Here is a 19304-nt window from a genome sequence, read left to right as displayed (position 1 = left end):
TGTAGTTACATATATATACACACACACACAAAATAGATGTTACTTTATTTTGAATAGAAGCTTGTAACATTGCAGCAAGTGGTGTTTTGAGCTTTGTTTCCAGTTCAGTGACTTTTGAAACACAACTGCTCATAATCATTCTGGACAGCTTAAACAACCCAGAGTGTGCTGAGGTTCTCATTAGCAGCTTACAGTTGAAACATCATGACATGTCCATGGGAATCATAAATGTGTTTTATATTTTTCTTTAAGAGAAGAATCTGTTCTTGATATAGCATTTATACTGACAGCCATTGTTAAAGAGCTCATGAACCAAATAGTTTTACGTGTCTGCTGTTCTATCCCCTGTTGAGTATTCAGTTACAGTTTTGAACATTAAGTCCTAATTTGTTGCTCTGACATCCTGTATACTGTCTGGCAATGATGACAGAGAGGTAAGTGAAATGCAGGTCTCTGCAACTTCTATGGAGCCAGAAGGAGATGCATGTGAGAAAACGGTAACATCCTCTGTATACATACATGGTTATAATCCTGATTTTTGTTCTTTCCAAGTAATGTTAAGTCAGCATATAATGACAGTGCATAGTTGAAGTTAGAATTGTCAGCAGCGTGAGTTGGTGGTTACATGAGCTTGGAGATCAAATTCTGAAATGTGAAACATAGAGCGTTTTGACTCATCAGTTCATCAGGAGTAGACTAAGATTGTTGGACTATGCCTTTGAATTGTGTAATCAGGTTTTTTTAAATGTGACTGTTTTGCAAAGCTGAGTTTCTGTCATTGAAAGTTCTTGCTTCTGCCTGTGGTTCTGCTTGTTTGAATACTGATTAGAAGTGTCAGTATTAATATTCCATGTGTGACTTGTTGGGTGGCCTGGGAAATGTGTGTGTCCTGGCCATGCCTGCTTTGCTGGTGTGAGGAAGAGAACTGTAACATTGGAATTGGCTTGGCTAGGCAGTGGTGCAGTAAATGCTGGGTTCTCTTAAAGTCTGAAATGGGAACTGTTTTGACTGACAGCAATACCAAGACTAACAAAACAGGAAGGATACTGAGAGCATGACAGGAATAGAGATGTCTTGGGAGAAATTGCTCCTGAAAAACAACCATCAGGACTGTGCTGAAATGACAGCTAGAATTGGTGGGTTTGAATAGCAGGAATGTTGCTCAGAAGCTGCTATCTACCAGCAGGGACCAACCAGAATTACTGTGGAGATAGTACAGTTGCAGGAGTGATTGTAGATACCCTGTGACTGAAACACATCTCTGAAGTTTTCAGTATGAAATACCATTAAATAATATCTTTGTTGCTCTTTGCTGCTCTCTGGTTTCTTCTGATAGTGTTTTCCTAGTCAAGTGAAATGCCTTGCAATGGGTAAGCTGTGTTGCTGTGCCTGATGGTAATGAGCGTGTCAGGGATGGAGGGCTGTCCAGGGCCTGTGTCCTGTAGCACAGCTTGAGAAGATTGCATCAGTGACTGGCTGCCAGCTGGTGCTGCCTGTATGCCCTTCTCAAAGGGGGGAGTTAGGAACAAGGTGCTTTAGGAATGCTGCAGTGAAATAACAGGTTTCTCTTCAGGGTTCGTCGCATTTGTGAGCAGTGCCGCAGTATGGCCTTGTACAGATGAAGGGGGTGATTTAACGTGCTCATTGTCCCTGTAGCTCTCGGATAAGCAGCTGTATGGCACAGTGGTACAGCACGTGCTGCTTTGCGTGCCGGAGATGGGAGAAAGGTCTGTTGTGTAAAACAGAAATCGACGTGGAAATCCCCGAAAGGTAACAGTTACAGATCCAGTGGTGACCTAAATCCATTTAATCTACCGAGTTAACTGTTTAATGTTGTCAGAATAACCGAGTAAAGATTTCAGCTGCGGAAGGCCCCTCGAGGGCGGCTGTGCGCCCCCGCGGCCTTTCATGGCGGAGTGCGGCGGGAGCCGGGCCGGCAGAACCCCGTCAGCGCGGTACGGCGCCGTGCGGCCGCGGGGGGGCGCTGCAGCACTTCCCGAGCGCCGGGCGTCGGGGCGGCCGCGGGGCTCCGGCGGCGAAAGCCCGCGGTCCGGGTGTGTGTGCCCGCGTCCGAGCGGAAGGGACGAAGGGTTTAAAGCTGTGAACTTCCTCCTGAAAGCCGCTTTAAGCGTGGCTTTCCGCACCTTCTACAAAGCCCCAGAAGCTTTTGATTCCTTAATGTGCTATTTTTTTACTTAATTTCATGATTCCTTTGCCCGACTCGTGTTTGTCTTTATTCCTTCTGCGTGCACGCCTTTCCTTTCTCCTTAGCCTCGATAACATGCCCTGTATGTCAGAAGGCAGGTGTCGGAGCTGCAGCAATTCAAGCAGTGAAGGGCAGCCATCTCTAGAGAGGAGCAGGTCTGTTTTAAGTAGCGTGAAGCACCTTTGTCTCTGCAAGAGGTGACACACTGATCTGTTGTGGTGTGTTTGAACGCTGATCTGCTTTCAAGTAGATTGTCACCTCAAACGGCTGCTGTTAAAGGGCAGTATGGTCACTCATTTTGTTGACTGGGTACGGCAGCTCCTGGCTGTATCTGTTATTTTTTTCTGCTGTTTCAGGATTCTCTTGCTGACCATTTAATACAGCATACTGTTAATTGCTACTACCAGCTTGTTTTTCTGTCCCTTTCCCATAAATTACCCAAGAAAGGTGATGGCAATGCAATCTTCTGATGATTAGAGCTTCTGTAATGTGATCCATTATGAGTAGCTAGCACTTCCTTTTAGATGAGCTGATCGCTCCTGTTTGATGACTTAATGACCCTGACCATTCTCCTACTGTTCTGGGCTCCTACAGCTCTCCTACGGTTCTGGACTCACCAGTGCATGAGATGTGGACACACTGGAGAGAGTCCAGTGAAAGACCACAGGATGGAGCCAGGCTCTTTTCAGTGGTGCCTGGTGCCAGAACAAGAGGCAGTGAGCACAAACAGGAGTACTTATGTGCTGTGTGGGTAACAGAACACTAGCATAGGCTGCCCTGAGAGGCTGTGAGGTCTCTTCCTTGAAGGTCTTCCAAAGCTGCCTGGCTGTGGCCCTGCTCTTAGTTTTCCTGCTTGAGGAGGGGATGGATGTGGTGGTCCCTGAGGCTGCTGCCAACCTAAGCTGTTCCTCAATCCTGTGGTCTTACACCTTGTGTGTATTATTTCTGTGTATTAAAAGTCTTCCTGAAGTCTGTGTACATGCACTGTCTGTTACACTAATTCTTAAGGGGAAAGTGGCTTTACTTTGTCAGGCTGCAACTGTTATGCGTTCCAGGAATGAACCCTTAGCACGTTCAGGGGTATGGCTGTTCCTTTTGGCCCTGCACTGCTAATTAGCATCCAGTGTGCTAAACCTTAGCGCAAGATTCTGTGGTCTGGTTGAAAAGCTGCGTTGCTGCTTAATGGCAGGAGGCCCCTCTTGGGAGCTTACAGACTAGTTTGTTCTTCCATGGTCTTTATACATAAAGCATTAGCATTTTGTTGGCCAGCATGCTATGATTGGCCCATCAGTGAGCGTGAGTCTGAACTGTCTGTGCCATCCCTTCTGCAGCCTTCAGACCTAGTAGGGCTGTTCATTCTTTGTTGCTGATGGATTGAGCCTTGTGGAATAAAACTTTATTAAAAGCAGTGGGTCTTAGCAGCTCTGCAGTATACAACAAACCTTGGGGAATTTCCTTTCCAAATAACTGCGGTGTTCCCAATTCAAATTCTTACATTTGCTGTGAGTAAAAGAGCGCACGCGGATAGTTCCTGTAAATCAGATGATTTGCACCAATTTGAAACGTAGCATCTCGTGTGAGCCCTATAATCTGTCTCCATGGAGGCATATAGCCTTCTTTTTTTTTTGCTGTTCTATATCTTCTGCAAGATAGAATTATATTGTGTACTTCTGTGGGAAGCTTTAGGACTACTTATCCACAGTTTGGGAATTGCTCATTCAAGGAATTGGGGGATTTGGTGGATCACTCATTCTGGATTGCCTTTGAGTGCAAGCGTGTCATGTTTCACCTAGATGTGTTATTTGTGTTCATCTAGCTCCAAAAGTAGAGTTGCATTTTAATTCAGGTACTGCTGTGCACTTGAAATTTCTGAAAGTAACTTGAGTTATCTTCATACTGGACCGATGTTGGCAAGAAGATGCTGGCTGAAGCATGTCACCTGAGATGGGACGTTCAGTTTGCATCCATGCTGTTGAATGAGTATGTTCCTATAAGCAGTTTGGTTTTCTCATGAGTATGTGGTGTCTTTCCCCAGTAGTTAAAGTGGTGTTGACAGAGAAACATCTCTATGTGCCATGGAGTTTTGTTGTCAGGCTGGCTCTTTGCAAGTAGGTGCCACACCAAGATGTAAATGCTGCAGACCTGAGCTGTGTCGTGTTTTCTATCTTTTTGTTGCAAGTAGTGTTTTGTGTGTTAGTGATAGTCAGTTTGGAAGCTAAGTGAGTGCAAAGGATATATGCTGGAAAATGGTGCAGTTATAGCCACTAAGTTTCCAGTCAGTCTTAAGCTCTGTGCTGAAAAATGTTACTTTTTCTAATACGAAGGAATTTCATTAAAGTTGCCTGTGGCACTTAGTGTAATCCACTACATACATACATATGCATGTGCTTACACAGTCTACCAGGCTAATATCGTCAAGAAATTCTCTGTAGGTATGCTATTTGCTAAGCCCTGCTCTGCTTTCCCAAGTCAAATTGCTCTTGTTGATGTGCTGCCTACTGAGGTCCAGCAGTGCGATCCTTCCACAGAGGAGCTCTTTAAGTGACCTGCTTTTCTTGTCTGATGGCCAGTTGGCAACACACTCAGCCTGGATTTGCCTCTACTCCTGTGGTCATACAGCTAAAGCAAATGGCTGGGAACTGGGACAACGGTGATCTATTCCTAGCTCTGCTGTTGACGTGTTCTATGGTAGTAGCCAAATGGTTCAAGTCTTCCTTGAACCACATTATTCTTTGCGTACGGAACAGAATTGACTATTCTTATAAATAGAGATGGTTGAGAAAGCAAATTGTAACTTCTTAAGCTTTTGGAGGTAGAAGATACTTGAAAGCTAATACAGAAAAATAGGATTGCAATGCATAAATAATATAGAACTTGATATATAACTCGTCAGACTTTTTTTTTTGAGTCCACAAAACAGTGATTGAACATGCCAGGTAACTTCAAAGAGGAAGACAGGTTTCTTAAAGAGCAGAGAAAGAAATTAGCAGTGAGGCTGTCTGTTCTTTGTAGCTGGGACTTTATGTACCTGGCATGTCTTCTCATCTGTAAAAACATTTCCTGAGCTGCTTCTGTGAATGGCCTGAGGCTGGAGTGCAACGTTTCAGTATCATCTGTCTCTTCTTAAGGCACAGATTCAATGCAGCCATACTCTTCTGCTGGCCAAGGAAGTTCTTGTTTTTGCAAAAAGAAATGACCCGGAGCATCAGCTCACTCTTGCACTCAAAGTCTACCTTAGTGTTTCTGATGGAATTGTAAAGCATTTTGACATCTATCCAAATTCTAATACCGTGTTTCTGTTTAATTTATTACTATCATCACTTTAGTGAAAGCTGAGATTCTCCCTCATTTGAATTCTCCAGGGTTAGATAGGCTTCCTCATGCTTTATTTAATTTTGCTCTCTGAGGGAAATCGGTAGTCTGAAATTGGAAGAAAATACTGACCCAGCGTGTACCCCATTTTTCCCCCTCCTTCACCCGCAGCCCTGCTGTATTATTGCTGTTGTGTACCTGCTGCTGACAATGTGCATCTTCCGTTCAGCAGCTATATTACGTGGTCTCCTAGAAACAGCATGAAAGCTATTTAAATTGTTTTTATTCCACTTCTCCCTCTGCCCTATTCTTTCCTCTTCACTATCTTTATATGATATAATGAGATGTTGCTTTGACAGCTCAGCATCCCTTTTCTCCAGCCTCCTCCATGCCCTGCAAATCATTCTGTCACTAAGTGTTGTATGTGTGCACAGCATATGCTGTTAATGGCAGCATAAATAGCCTCCAAGTGCCTGGCGGATTCCAGAAGAAAGGTTCTTGTAGCTTAAGTGTGGGAAACCTCTTATCAGTGGATCTTGTTAATACAGTAATGGTGGGAAGCGAGTCAATAACCATCTGTTTTTCCCCGAGGGTGTTTGCACATAGGATAGGGGCAACGATAGTTTTACCACTTGCCTTGGCACAGTAAGTAATGTGCATCACCCAAATGTAAAGACATCCCTGGGTGAAGGGCCAATGGGAAGCTTCTGCCAGAAGATAAATCTGTATCAATTACTAGAGAATGTATTTTATCCTGGTAATAGGGTTTTGAACTGCAAGAGTGTCAGGATTCTGTTTTGTGAGTGAAAGTGGCATACCTTTTTGCCCTGCTGAAGCAGCAGGTGTTTCTCACCATTTATATAATAATTAGAGACAGAGAAGTCACAAATGCAGGAGAACATATATTTCTACACCATATTACTCATTTTGATGTAGATCTGGGCCGGTTGTTCTTAAATATTTTGGACCCGTAGCTATCGGTCAAGTTCTAAAGCTGAAAAAAGAAAGTGGTTTATATTTATTTCTAATGGGCTAAAAAAGAAAAGAGGCAGGTGAATCTCGCTTACTTACAGCCACAGTCGGAGGTACTAAATAAGAACGCACAGTGCCATAAATCCAGGTCAGAAACGAAATTGAGTCGGTATATCAGTGTGTTAACAATGATGGTATCTTGAACTGCTAAACTATCAGTGTTATAGCAGGCGATTAAATCATAAGGCTGGTACATGAGGCTGTTAATTCTGCCTCAAAACGGAGTGAAATGCCCACTTAACATTTCATAAGCATCTGTACTCTCAGCCTGGCTGCCTGTCTTGATTTCGGCTGTTTGCAAACGAGTTGAAGCACGGCTCTAGCTGCCAGTGTGACTGCGTGGTTCGCCTGGCCTCTCCAGGACCGGCTGCTCTGGATCACAAAGCCGCCCTTATGCTGAAGGGGAGGGCTTTTTCAAAGCTGTTCATGAACTTAAGGATGAGCTGTAAAACGGAGGGCCTGACATCCTTGCCCTCCCAGGTAGTACTCTTTCAATAAATAAATACTATTCTTCCTCTGCTGTTTAAGCAGCAGGTAGAGCTCTAGAGTAATTTTTATTGGGAGCAGCCTTACACTGCTGTGTGTGTCTTAACTGTAATTTTCTGATCACAGTGAAGACAAAGGCACTTACTTTATTAACGTGGAGGATTCTCAAGCAGTTGTACTACTTTCCCATCTCACGGGAGACCTGTCCTCTTTCTATCCAGCCAGCATCTTGCCTAATTGGGAAGAGTTTAGCTACAACTGTATTGTATTTACTTTTGTCTATCTTATGCCTTCCCTGTACAACTAACGTACGTGCTGATGGCTTTCAGTTTTAGCTCAAGGTATGTAACATTCAGCAGGATGTACCTGCTGCAAAACTTTGAGGCAACTTTGTATTTTTGGGTTATATTAGTTGATCTTTTTTTTTCCCAGGTCATCTCCAGAAGGAAATAAAATGCATTTTCTTCTCATAAAATATTAAATCAAGCTTGCAGGTAATGGTGAAAACTTGGCTTTGATGGTTCCGTGGCTTGTGTGAGAGGCTCTGAGGATCTGGGGTTTTTAAAAGAATGTCTCGGAAGCTTTGTGAAGTAGAGACAATAGATGAATAGACTGGAATTGTATAAAAAACACCAGAGCACAGAGACTTCACCTTTGGAGCAAGTCTTTGGGGGCTTCCAAGGGGCAGGCAGGAGATGAAGAGACCAGAATGTGTAGCTGCATGTGCCATTTACTGAAATACCTATTCATCCCTGTGTCCGTATCTAAGTAACTGATAATGTAGTTGAGTTCTGCTGCTTTCACCCTTCTGGAACTTGCCTTTTGTTGTAAAGGTGATAGCCCTATGCAGAAGTTTGAAGCAGAAGCCCAAGACCATTTTCTATACCTGTAAACTGCTGATGTTTCTTTCCTTCCCTCCTGCCCCAACTTCTCCAGAGATCTGAGGAGGGGAAGATGGGTATTCAAGACCTTATTGATTGTCTCTATTAGCTTTTCCCCCCTTAAAAATTCCTCTATTTCTTAAGCACAAAACTGGAATAATTTTAGCTAGTTATGTGAAGCAATCATCTTTGGTTAAGTCAAATTTGTACATGCTCAGTATTGGAAAGTAATAGTATGTAGTGCCCTATACCTCTTACGTGTCTCCAAAACCTAATGAACAAAACCCCAAGGTTTAAAGGAGTGTGACAGCAACACTGTAAACTTAGGCCTCTGGGAAATGCAAATGGAGTCTGTAAGTTTACTTGAGTGTGGACTGTGTGTGTGTGTATAGTGTTACTGTTATTGCAGTGTTATGTTCCTGGCATCTGGGGGCTGTTTTTTTTTTTTGCTTAAAGTATTTGATGGATTTAATTGCTGAAGTGCTTCCAGTGTATGGATCTTGTATCCTCCTGCTGAAAAGGAAAAAGATGCACTTACCAAGGCTGGGTATTGGCTAAAAATCTTGCTTACTTTATGTAAATAAATCTGTTTCCTGTGAAATCTAGCTGATGTTCGAAGGCTGTGGTTACCTGAACCCAACTGCAATCAAAATACAGTTTGGTCGTTGGGTTAAGCAGTGTGTCCACAGAGTAGTGCAGGAGATGTTCCTGTGAGCCCTGCTCATTCCCTGCCAGCGCTGCCCCAAAGCAGCTGTGCAGCCAAAGAGAGAGCTTGCCTCTTTCTGCAGGAAGCGTGGGCATGACCACATGGAGCAACTTCTCCACCGTTCCCATTTAATGCAGATGGAAGGATGCACTGTCCAGCTGAGCAGAGCCTGTAGCATATGTGTGAACTTGCATGCAGCCTGAGGGCAGGGCTTGGGGCTGGTAAGTGCTGTGAGGCTCTCCTGGCATTCTCAAGCATTACGGAGAAAGATGCTAGCACAGGTATTATTAAAGATGCCTTGTGAGAGCATGCAGGAGGGCACCTTTACATGACCACGCTTCTGGCAGCTTGGGTGTAGCACAGTGATTTAGGCAGTGGGAAAGAGCAGGGATCTTGGCACTCTGACGTCACTTCTCTCGGCTCAGATCCAGGTATCATTAATATGGCATGAGAGGTTGGTGTTTGATTAACTGGGAGGCTTGCTCTCATTTTGTCACACGATGCAAGCTAACCACCTGGCATGCTGACATGTACTATTAAAAAGAAGCACTTAAAGCTTAGTTGGGAAGGGAGGGCGTTGAGGAGCCTGCCCCTGTGTTCTCTGCTGGCTTGGCACCTGCAGCTTTCAGTCAGTGCCGCGTTCACAACTGTTCTGAAGCACCTTCTTCAGCTGTCCTGTATAGTCAAGCGCTCCTGACAAAGCTTGTGAGCAGTAAACGGCAGATGAGTTGTTCTGCTCAGGCAGAGCTTTCTGCGGGAGCGGTGTCGCTGTCGCTGCTTTTCCTTCTGGCGGTCCCCGCTCAGCGTTGTGGTGCTGGGACCCGGGGTGGGAGCGCTCCAGCGCTGGGATTTTTCCACTCGGGGGCTCCGTGGAAGCTCCGGCTGCTGATGTTGCCGCAGGCAGCCCAGTAGAGGGCTGCCGAGCGCCGGGCCGGGCATCCCTGTGAGAGCCCAGGTCTGCCTTTGGCTGCTGCTGACCGGTAGGGTTCGAGTTGTAGGGTGGCTCTTCTATGTGCGTTCGCTGCTTCTGTGGGCTGAAGTTCAAGAAGATAACCTGGAGCATTAGTAATGCTTCTTTTTCCTCTAGTTCCCTTCCTCTTTTTATTTGAAGTTTTCTTCGTGCTTCCTGTTATGACGATGTCCTCGTGTGGAAACCGTTCCAAATTTCCCCAGCAGCAATAGGATGTCATTAAAAGGATGTGCTATCCACACCAGGAATTAGGTTTACTGGTGCTAAATACTGAAAGGAGTGCAAACTGTAGGTGTTGAGTTCTTTGCTTTGCTTTCAGATCGGCCTCCCAGCATATCGAGAAACCTCCTGCTGATTCAGTGGGTACTTTGAATTCCACTTAAAGTGAGATGTGCCCTCTGAACTGCTTCCAGACGGCTGTGTAAAGCTTGTGAAAACACCCAGATTGCCTTGTCTGCATCACAGCTTCACATCTTCTGGTGCAGCTGGAGGTGGGCAGCCCGGGGACGCTGGCTGGGCCCGTGGTTCTGGTGCAGCTCCCCACTGCCCCAGGGCTTTTCAGTTTTGTCGCCTGCACAGCCGAATGCTTTTTTCCTTGCTTTGCCCACTGCTTTATTCCTGAAGCACTGTAGTCTTGTGACTGATGACTGGCTGAGAGGATCTGTTAAGACTTTTGAGAAGGGGGAAGCAAACCTTACATAAGATGCTCTTTCTCTTCTGTTGAAGCAGGTGCAAGAGGGAAATAAGTCTTTAAATGTGCCTGTTAATTCCCAGGACAAGATTTTAACCATTTGTTTGGAATGTTGTTTTTTTGTTTTGCCGCAGAAGTGAATTGTATCCTTGTAGATCATGGAGTGTGACTAGGGGGAGAACAGCAGCAGTGAGTGAGCTGCTGGCAGGTGAGGGGGACATGTTCGTACAGCTGTAGAGTTACCAAATAGTTGGAGTCTCTGTCGCACCAGCAGCTCTTTTAAATGACCTGTTGAATTAACTTTCAACTTACAAAGTGTTTTCAGAGTAAAAGAACAATTTTTTCACTTGACTTCTCCCTGCAGCGTGGAAAAAAAACAAAACATCAGATGGAGATAAGAGGTTCTGTGAGGACAGTTTGGTATGGGGAAAAATGGACAGCTTCTCTGAATGATCTGTTTGGAGTCCATTAGTAGTCATTGGTTTGATTTGAGACCATGAGAAAGCTTTTAGTTCAGAGAAACTAACTGTCCTCGCCCTCAGAACGAGCACTTGGTCTGAGACGGTGACCTGTGTGCTGAATTACATCTATTCACCATGCTGGAAACCAGATCTATGAGTAATGAGTTGACAGGAAAATGATCTTCAGCCCAACTTGGAGTGCCCAGGATATATTTGGGCAGTTACACCTGATGAATAGGGGAAGAACGCTCTTCAGATTGCACAACAATTTTTATCTGCGGCTTCAGCTTGTTTCTAAAAACTATGGTCAGATTTCTTTCAGGGGTTCCAGCCCTTCAGGTGTAGGGATCAGTCTCCTATTGGACAGCTAGGACACTGACACCTTTTTAAAAGGGTTGTGGGGGGAGAAAATCTCACTCCTCTTTTTTACCCCATTTTTTGTTTTTTTTTTCCATTTCCATCTGCAAACTTGGAATGAATACTATTTGAATTTTAAGCTCTTTATCATAGTGTGGCAAGATCCCCCACTTAGAGAAGACAATGCTAAAAAGTGAAGCAGTAAATACTTACAAAGCTGAGTGAAGAAATGCAGGAAGGGAGGAAAGAGGTACGTAAACTGAGCCTGGTCAAGACTTTGACAAGAATGTAATAGCCTTAAATGAAGTTTGTTGCCAGCAGACGTTGAAGACACCCTGACCTTATTTAACTCTGATTTATTCATCATGGGAACAGATTTTGTATTGCTTGTATTGTGTGACTGATGGGCAGGAGTAATTTCTCTCTCAATACAGATGAGTACGCTGTGGTAGACTCCATTTGCCACATTGACAGGAGCAGAATGCCATCAGCCACAGAGATAGCTGAAGAAATATTTTCCTTCTCAGTCTTGCACTCTTAATGTGTGCATGATGCATGTGTAGCAGTAGGACAGAGGGAAGGTTACTGAGTTATATGAAACCTGAGTCATGAATTCCCTTTACTATCTGAAATCTCAAATCACAAGGAAAAGGAGTGTGTACAGCTACCCTTTTTTTCCTCTTTGATTTTCTTCAATCAGTGAAGAATTGTCCTTCCTTCCTCCCAATCCCACTCTCATATGCTGTTTTTGTACATAACACAATTTTACACATCTTCAGCTTGCAAAGATGCTCCTTCTATCTCTAGCATTTCCAACTGTTATCATTCTCGTATGCCAGATTCTTTTCTTATGACTATCTTATCACATGCATGTCCTCAAAAGTAGTAATAGCCAACCCTTTAGAAAGGACAGTTGTATACAGCTTTTCATGTTTTTCCAGAAAACTGCAGACATCAGTTTCCACAAATACCTGTTCTTCATGGCTGACGCTGGGGCCAGAGCTGGGGAGACGCAGGAAAGGGAGAACAAGGCAATTGAACTGATGCTGGAGAAGATAGCGTTAACATCGTTAATGTTAAGTCTTGATTTATTTCCTGATCTGTAAGCAGAATGAAATCAGATGTCAGGTCTTTTCCAACCTGAGCAATGTGATGATTCTATTCTATCAGCGATAAAAAAATCTAGAATTTTGATGGTGGATAAGAAGAGGGAACCTGTTGTGAAAAGTCGTAATGAGAGGGGTCTATGAACGAGTTCTTTCAAGCACAAGTGAAACATCAGTGAACAGTCACTGTAACACGTTCTTTCAGGGTTGTCCATTATTTGTTGTGCTTATGGAGTCTGTAGGCAAATTTCATGTCAGGATGGAAGATAGCTTTATTGGCTCTGTGAAAGTACTTCCATTTTGCAATTCTTTGCAGTAGACAGAAATTCCATTCAGAAAATATCTGAATTTGCTTCTATTGATGGAAGGGCCCCACAAATGAAGGAGAAGAGAATGACGAGAGACATCTGTGAAGATCCTGTGAAGATCCTCAGTAGGGCAATATGGTTCAGTACTGCCATGAGCTCATGTGCTGAACTGCACTCCTTGTGCATGCATGCTTTGAAAAACTTCCATTAATTTTCTACCAACGCAGTCTTGCATTTGAAGCATTTTTTTCTACTAGTAAGTAAAGCCCATGTAAAGGTGGATAACTTCTGCTGGATTTAGTGGGTCCTTCTGAGGTTCAGTAATAATCAATTCCCAGTGAATGGAAAGAATATTTAAATCGTGATGCATTTTGCTGTTAACGTCCCTGTGGGTTTTTATCAGACCTCGTAGCTCAGTTGGGGTAATGTTTCTACGTGTTATCTTTCCTTAGTCGATTTCAAGCTTTTACTAAATGAAGCAATGTTTCTTTCTAGATCTTGGACTACTGGAGATTTTAAATGGTGTTTGCTGTAGGTGCTCTGTAAAGCAATCCAAATGTGAAACCATACAGTCTCTGATACCTGTCTACTGTTTGAGATTCAGAAGCCCAGCTGGGATGTCATTCAAGCTCAGAAGGATGCTGTGGGGTAGAAAGCTTTGGGTGTTAAAAGGTTTTTAAGAGGCACATGGAGCTGTGCAGGCAGTTGCTACTCTGTAGATACATGTAGAGCTCTGTTGCTAGCTATTTTTGAGTTTGGAATTAGTTTTATATTTTAGTTTCTTCATTCACGACCCTTTAAAATGGGCATGGTAAGGTAAACCTGTTACACAAAACCTGTGGTATATGCCAAAGTTTGCAGCTGTTTCTGGAAGGCTGGCAAAGAGGAGTGATGGTGGTGTTATATTCATTTCAGTTTCTTAAATCATATGTCCATAATCACAGAATTGCTCAGGTTGGAAAAGATCTTCAAAATCATCAAGTAATATTTTGCGTTTCTCTTTTTCAAGGTAGAAAATGGTGATTTCATAGCATAACTCTGTTGGGGTGCAGTTTAACATTTGCAGAGTGCTGGACAGGACTTTGGGTGGAAGAATACAGCAAAACACAGCCCCATACTGCATTTCTTTGGCTGTGCAATCTCACCTGTGTCACCAGACTGTGGCCTGGTTTGTTGCAGAGGAGACTGCAATGACCGGAGCTTAATGAGAGACGGTGTATGCAAACTGCTTCAAGCTGTCCAAGGACTCGATCAAAATTCGTGTTGCCTTTCCTGCATCTCGTTTTTTCCTCTGTAATGGCAGATATTCTAAATGTCACTGGCAAGCCCTTTGAAAAATACTGATCTTACTGCTGTATTTATCACACCAAATCAAAACTGATTTTTATGTTAACTTCACTGGAATTCCTAAATCTCTAATGCTGCTTCTGAGACTGAATTCTGCCTGTCCGCATCTCCTATGCTGTTACTAAAACCAGAAAGCTCTGGCATGCTATGAACTTGATTGTGGGACTGACCTTCATCTCAAAACTAATGGAGGTCCTGTATCCTGTGGGGCTTTTTGCACTCATATTTAAAAGGGCTTCCTTTTATTTGTGTACTATTACAGAATATGAAAATTCCAGTGCTGAATTTTGCACTTGCCTATTCCATGATAAACAGTGTCTTGATATTTGACAGCTGTATGATAAAAGCTGTGGTATTTGCAGGAGAAGAATGAGGATGCTTGGCAGGGTGGGATGATTTAATTTCACCTCACCACTACTGGCATTCTGATGGTTTTTTTTCCCCCTTTATTTTTAGTGATCCTTTCTTTCTTTCACTTTCAAAAGTTAATCTTCCACTGCCTCTTTGCTTTCAAGATTGTTTGCTGCTGACCTTTAACAAGCCCTGTAAATGTTAAAGTAGGTCATAGGGTTTGTATAGCTCTTAACAAATAAGGAATCTATAGAGCCTGTAAACGTTCTGACATCAGCAAAGCTTTTTTTAATTCTGGAAAGCCCCCAAAGAACAGTTCTAACAGGACAAAAGGGAGAGCCATTACAGAAACTTCCTTAGCTGAGGGCAGTTGCCTTTCTAATAGAGATCCCCTGTAATACCAGCTCTACTTCTCATTTCCCTCTTTCCACGTAAAGCAATGGCTGATATGCTTCATGCACTACAAGAACAACTGTGACACTGTGAATCACTTCCACCAGCTTTGGTTTCTAGACCAGAACTGATGATCTGGTTTGCATTATTTTCATTCTTTTCCCCCTGTATATTTGCTTCCTCCTTCTATCTGTATGAAACTTATGATACAGCTGAAATGTAGTGCGAGATGCTAAAGTAGTTCTTTTTTTAAAAATGTTTAATACATTGGGGTATTTAATTTCAAGCCTGACATTAAATTTAATAAGTTCAATAATTCTGTAGAAAAACTGTCTTTAATTAAACAGCTTCACGCTGCTATTCAAACATGACTCTAGATTGTCTCTCTGCAATGTGTCTGTGCTGCTGCTTAGCTTGTGCATTAAAACTGTAATGGCCTGTGTGACAGTGTCCAACACGCTGTGACGTTCCCACTGCTTAAGATTCACTTCAGTTTCAAGAGTGAGAATCTATTTGTAAATAACTGAGTGATTCTGATATGAACGAGACCTCAAGTGCTATAGTATTTTCAGCGGATGGTGGGTAATAACTGTATTGTTAATGAAATGCTGACACCTCTACTATGCTTTTCCTTCTCGGAGGGTTTAAATAATCTTTCCAAATCACTTTTGGAATTTTAATCCATACTAAGGTGCAGTGTTTTTTCTTGAGTTACCAGAAGGAGGCAAACCAGACAATGTATGGTTTTTTTTTTTAGCATTGCTATATTAGATATCACAGCATTTAGAATTTCTGCTGGCTCTTCCATGCCTGTAAGAGCAAGGTGCTTGTTTTCCCCCCTGCCCCTACGTAGCACTGCCTGAATGTTCATGGGGGATACAGCTTCTGAAGGCAGATAGGAAGGTGCATTTTTTTTCTTTGAAGTGAATGTGATCGATCTGTTGTCTCTTTGTAGCCAAAATGTTTTGGGGGTCGTTTCTGTCAAAGTGGCTGAGAATCTGTCCTTGCAAGAGCTGCTGGTCTGTGTCTTGTTGGCTTCTAACCTACCTGCTGCTCTTAAGGAAATGTAAAAATATGCTTGTTGCTCCACTAATAATACCTCCTATTTATTTCCATGGAAACTACAACAGTTACAAAGAGCACAATAATAGTATTTAATAAAACAAATTCACAGCTACAAAACACTATTTTTCAACAGTCACCTGTGGTAGTTATGCATTTTCTCTAGTAATGAACAAGAACCTGCATACAACACTAGTAAAAATCTGCACCATAGCAGTGACCCACTGTTTCACAGCTGCTATCACAGTGTCATTGCTTAGAAAATATTTTCTACGCAGTCCATCTTTTGTTGGTCTGAACAGATGGAAGTCAGAACACCTTCAGCTTAGTCAGCACTGCAATGTAGTGTTCAAAGTTGATGGTTTGTCTGGGTTCCATGAAATCCAGAAGGATCACCCCTTTCTCCCTTTCATATACCAGAAGATGGTGTGCATCACTTTCTCTGTTGAGGGTTGCATCTTGAACTTTTTTTATGGGAATTCACATGTTGCTGTGGACTGCCATTTTGGTTCCAACTCATAGTCCTGACAGCATGTCTCTTCACCAGTTATTATGTGATCCAGGAAACTGTCACCTTCAAGCTTGTATTGGTTCAGTAGGACTTGACAAGCTTGCTAACATCCACTGTTTGGTCTCCAGAAATGTTCAGCAAGCACTGATGAATGTAATATGTGCAATTATTTCCACATGGAGGAATTCAGTGACGCACCTTTGCTTCATGCACAACTTCCATGTCAGGCACTGTTTTGTCAAACTGCCCCTCTGCTGCCATCTGTTGCATGGCAACAAAGTGTAACAGAATATTGATGGGAAGGTTCAACCTCTACTGTCATACAGCCACCATCTGCCTCTGATGTCCTGGGCTGGCATAACAAAACAGGAGGCGTTACTTTCAGAGCAGCCCTCATACATCTCCCTATGTAGCACCTGTATATGTTGTAGGATTGCTGGAGAGCAAACTCAGTGAGGTGAAGAATTCTTTCTTGTAGCTGAGCAGTACAAAATTTTAACAGATGTAATGTGTTGGGTCACAGCTGTTGTTCTTGGTGTGTGTGTGTGTGTCAGTGTCACTGTCCAAAGTTGTGCCATCGTTTTGTCCTGTACTGAGTAACCTCTCTGGCTCTGATTGACCAACTCCTTATGCTGCTCTCTTAATATTCTCAAACTGGTATGTGCTAAGAAAGGAATCATCTGGCTTATTTTATAATTTGCCAAAGAAAATATTTGTGATTTTCATCGTCTCATTAGTTCCTAAATATATTTTAAATTAAAAAAAAAGCATATTAGAACTTCTATTGCACAAACAGGACCATTTAAACACAGGCCTGTGAAGTAAGTGGAAAAGTTTTCCTGAGCGTGAGCTCTCTACAGTTATACCCATCCAGCTTTTCCGATCCTCTTCAAGAACTCTTCCCATATCAGTGTAATGATTTCCCTTTTACTTCCGAAAGACTACATGGGTTCTTATGCTTTGGTGGCAATAAGTATACTTAATCACAAAGCAATGGTCTTTCTCCTGTGAAAGGCATGAAATTGTCCTGAGAGGAATTTACAACAAATCTTGGAAAGAGGAATTCCTACTTGAGTGATGTTGGTTTTTGCTATGGAGCCCAAGAGATGTGAATGCTGTGGTCAAGTCTGTACGTATAATTAGAAAGGCAGTGGATTGGAAGCCTTTCATAATTAAAATGAGTGACTCTGGTATCTGACCTGAGTTTGATCCCTGGGCTTTGGTCTTTGGTGGACTTTTTCTGTGTATGCTGTTTCAACATCTGTAACTTTTGATTTAGCAAAGGTAACCAAGTGCATGGGGGGGGGGGGGGGACAACAACCCACAAAAACAAATCAAACATAGAAAATGAAACAAAGCCCAAACAAATAATTGTGTAGCTCCTGATGTTATATTTTAATTGGACTGTTGTATAGTGTAGAGGATGGGCCACAAGGGAACAGCCAATTACTCTGTTTATCTGTCTAAAAGCCTTTTCATTATAGAATACTGATTAAGATTATATAGCTTCATATTGTTTCATGTTATTGATTTCCACCAAACCCAAGTCGATGGTCTCATTAATTGACAATTACCTTTTTTCCCCATGTTTCAGAAAATTGACATGAGCAACCTGAGGTGTTAAGTTTAATTTGAATGAGCTATCAGTGTGCCCGTTTAATCTTTAACAAGAGCCATTAGGTTCCCTCCTTTTAATTTTACTCAGGCCTTAAAGGTATCTCCGCAGGGAGGCTGTGACCCTTTCAGCATAAAGGGAGCAAGGTGGGTCTGTAGGGAAACAATGAGTATCTGTGCTAGGGCTTTTTGTCAATCAGTGCCAAAAGGAGGAAATCAATGTTTTACCCATCACAGCTGCTGCAGTAATGTTTGTGGCTCTCGGCATGTACCAGTTTAGTATAGTTCAGTTGGAAAGGACCTTCAGCAATGGAGTCCAACTGCCTGGTTCTCATTAGAGCTAATCGAAAGTTAAAACATGTTAAGTGAGGGTATTGTCCAAATGCCTCTTGAACTCTGATAGGCCTGGGGCATCAACCACCTCTTCAGAAGCCTGTTCCAGTGTTTGACCTTTCAGTCATTGGCAATTTTCCTAATGCCCTATCTGAACTTCCTGTGTATCTTGCTATCAGAACCAACAGCAGACTGGCCTTGCGATTGGCAGCCAGCTCTACCCATCCCCTATGGACCTCAGCTGTATTTTGAGAGGGGCAAGAGGTGTATACCACACCGGCTGGCATTGTTGCTACAGGGGCTTTAGGTACATCTGTGAGGGAGTGATGCTGCTGCTTTGGGATAGCATGGCACGGTTAATGGCTGCAATGCATAGCACACTGAAACACTAATATGTTTTTCAGTCCTGGATCAGGATTGAACTGCACAGACAAGTGCAGAAAATGATACTTGGGAGCAACAGCACTTCAGATACTGATGAGTGTCTACCCTACGTTAATTTCACTCTGTTTTGAGGGGAAAGCAAACAATGAAGTCCAATCAAAATCAGAAAAGTGATTATGTATAAACAGGATGGGAATTTGCATTCTTTCCTTCTCTGTGAGCAGACATAAGCTTACAAACAGAACACTTTTCAGTCAATTAGGAGCAGCGCCTGAATGGCATACCTGGTTCTCTCGTTCTCCTGTTATTATGCTGTTTTAGCAAACTGTAAATAGCATTTCTAAAAGGCATTGAATTAATAACTGCACTGACTGAAGTTCTCCATTTATATTCAGAACCGGTTGCATTACAGTAATCTTACCCCTCCTCTCCTGATCTTTAAGTGGCTCCCAGCAAAGAACAGGAGACATAACCCTTATTTCTGGCATTGGTATGAAAGTACACAGTTATCAATCAAAACAAGAGAAAAGGCCATTTTTCCAGTTATGGAAGTGAGACAATATGTAGAAGTTAAAACAGTAGTGTCACTGTTACTATAAAGGTCACACCAAGGTAACAATTCTGAGTTTCGTTGTGTATTAGGATAAAAACTAGAAGTGAAGATGTTTCATTAGCCAAGCATTTTAGTTGTCTAAAAAACTGGTTGTAGTTCTTTTTCACCAGGTAACATCAATGACTTGAAATTAGAACATGATTTTGATAGAACTTAAGAATTTTGTGCAACTTTGATTAG

The 19304-nt window shown here is 42.7% G+C and overlaps 1 protein-coding gene across 4 annotated transcripts in view; it reads left to right on the top strand.

Moving 5' to 3' along the window:
* LOC776275 (UPF0444 transmembrane protein C12orf23 homolog) overlaps positions 1-19304 on the top strand; it is a 217972-nt gene that overhangs the window by 43553 nt on the left and 155115 nt on the right. The gene's annotated exons all lie outside the window — the stretch shown is intronic.

The sequence above is a fragment of the Gallus gallus genome, chromosome 5 (genome assembly GCF_016699485.2).
Source record: "Gallus gallus isolate bGalGal1 chromosome 5, bGalGal1.mat.broiler.GRCg7b, whole genome shotgun sequence".
NCBI lineage: Eukaryota > Metazoa > Chordata > Aves > Galliformes > Phasianidae > Gallus > Gallus gallus.
Note: the sequence above shows the minus strand (reverse complement) of the source record. Positions and strands in the feature narration are given on the sequence as shown.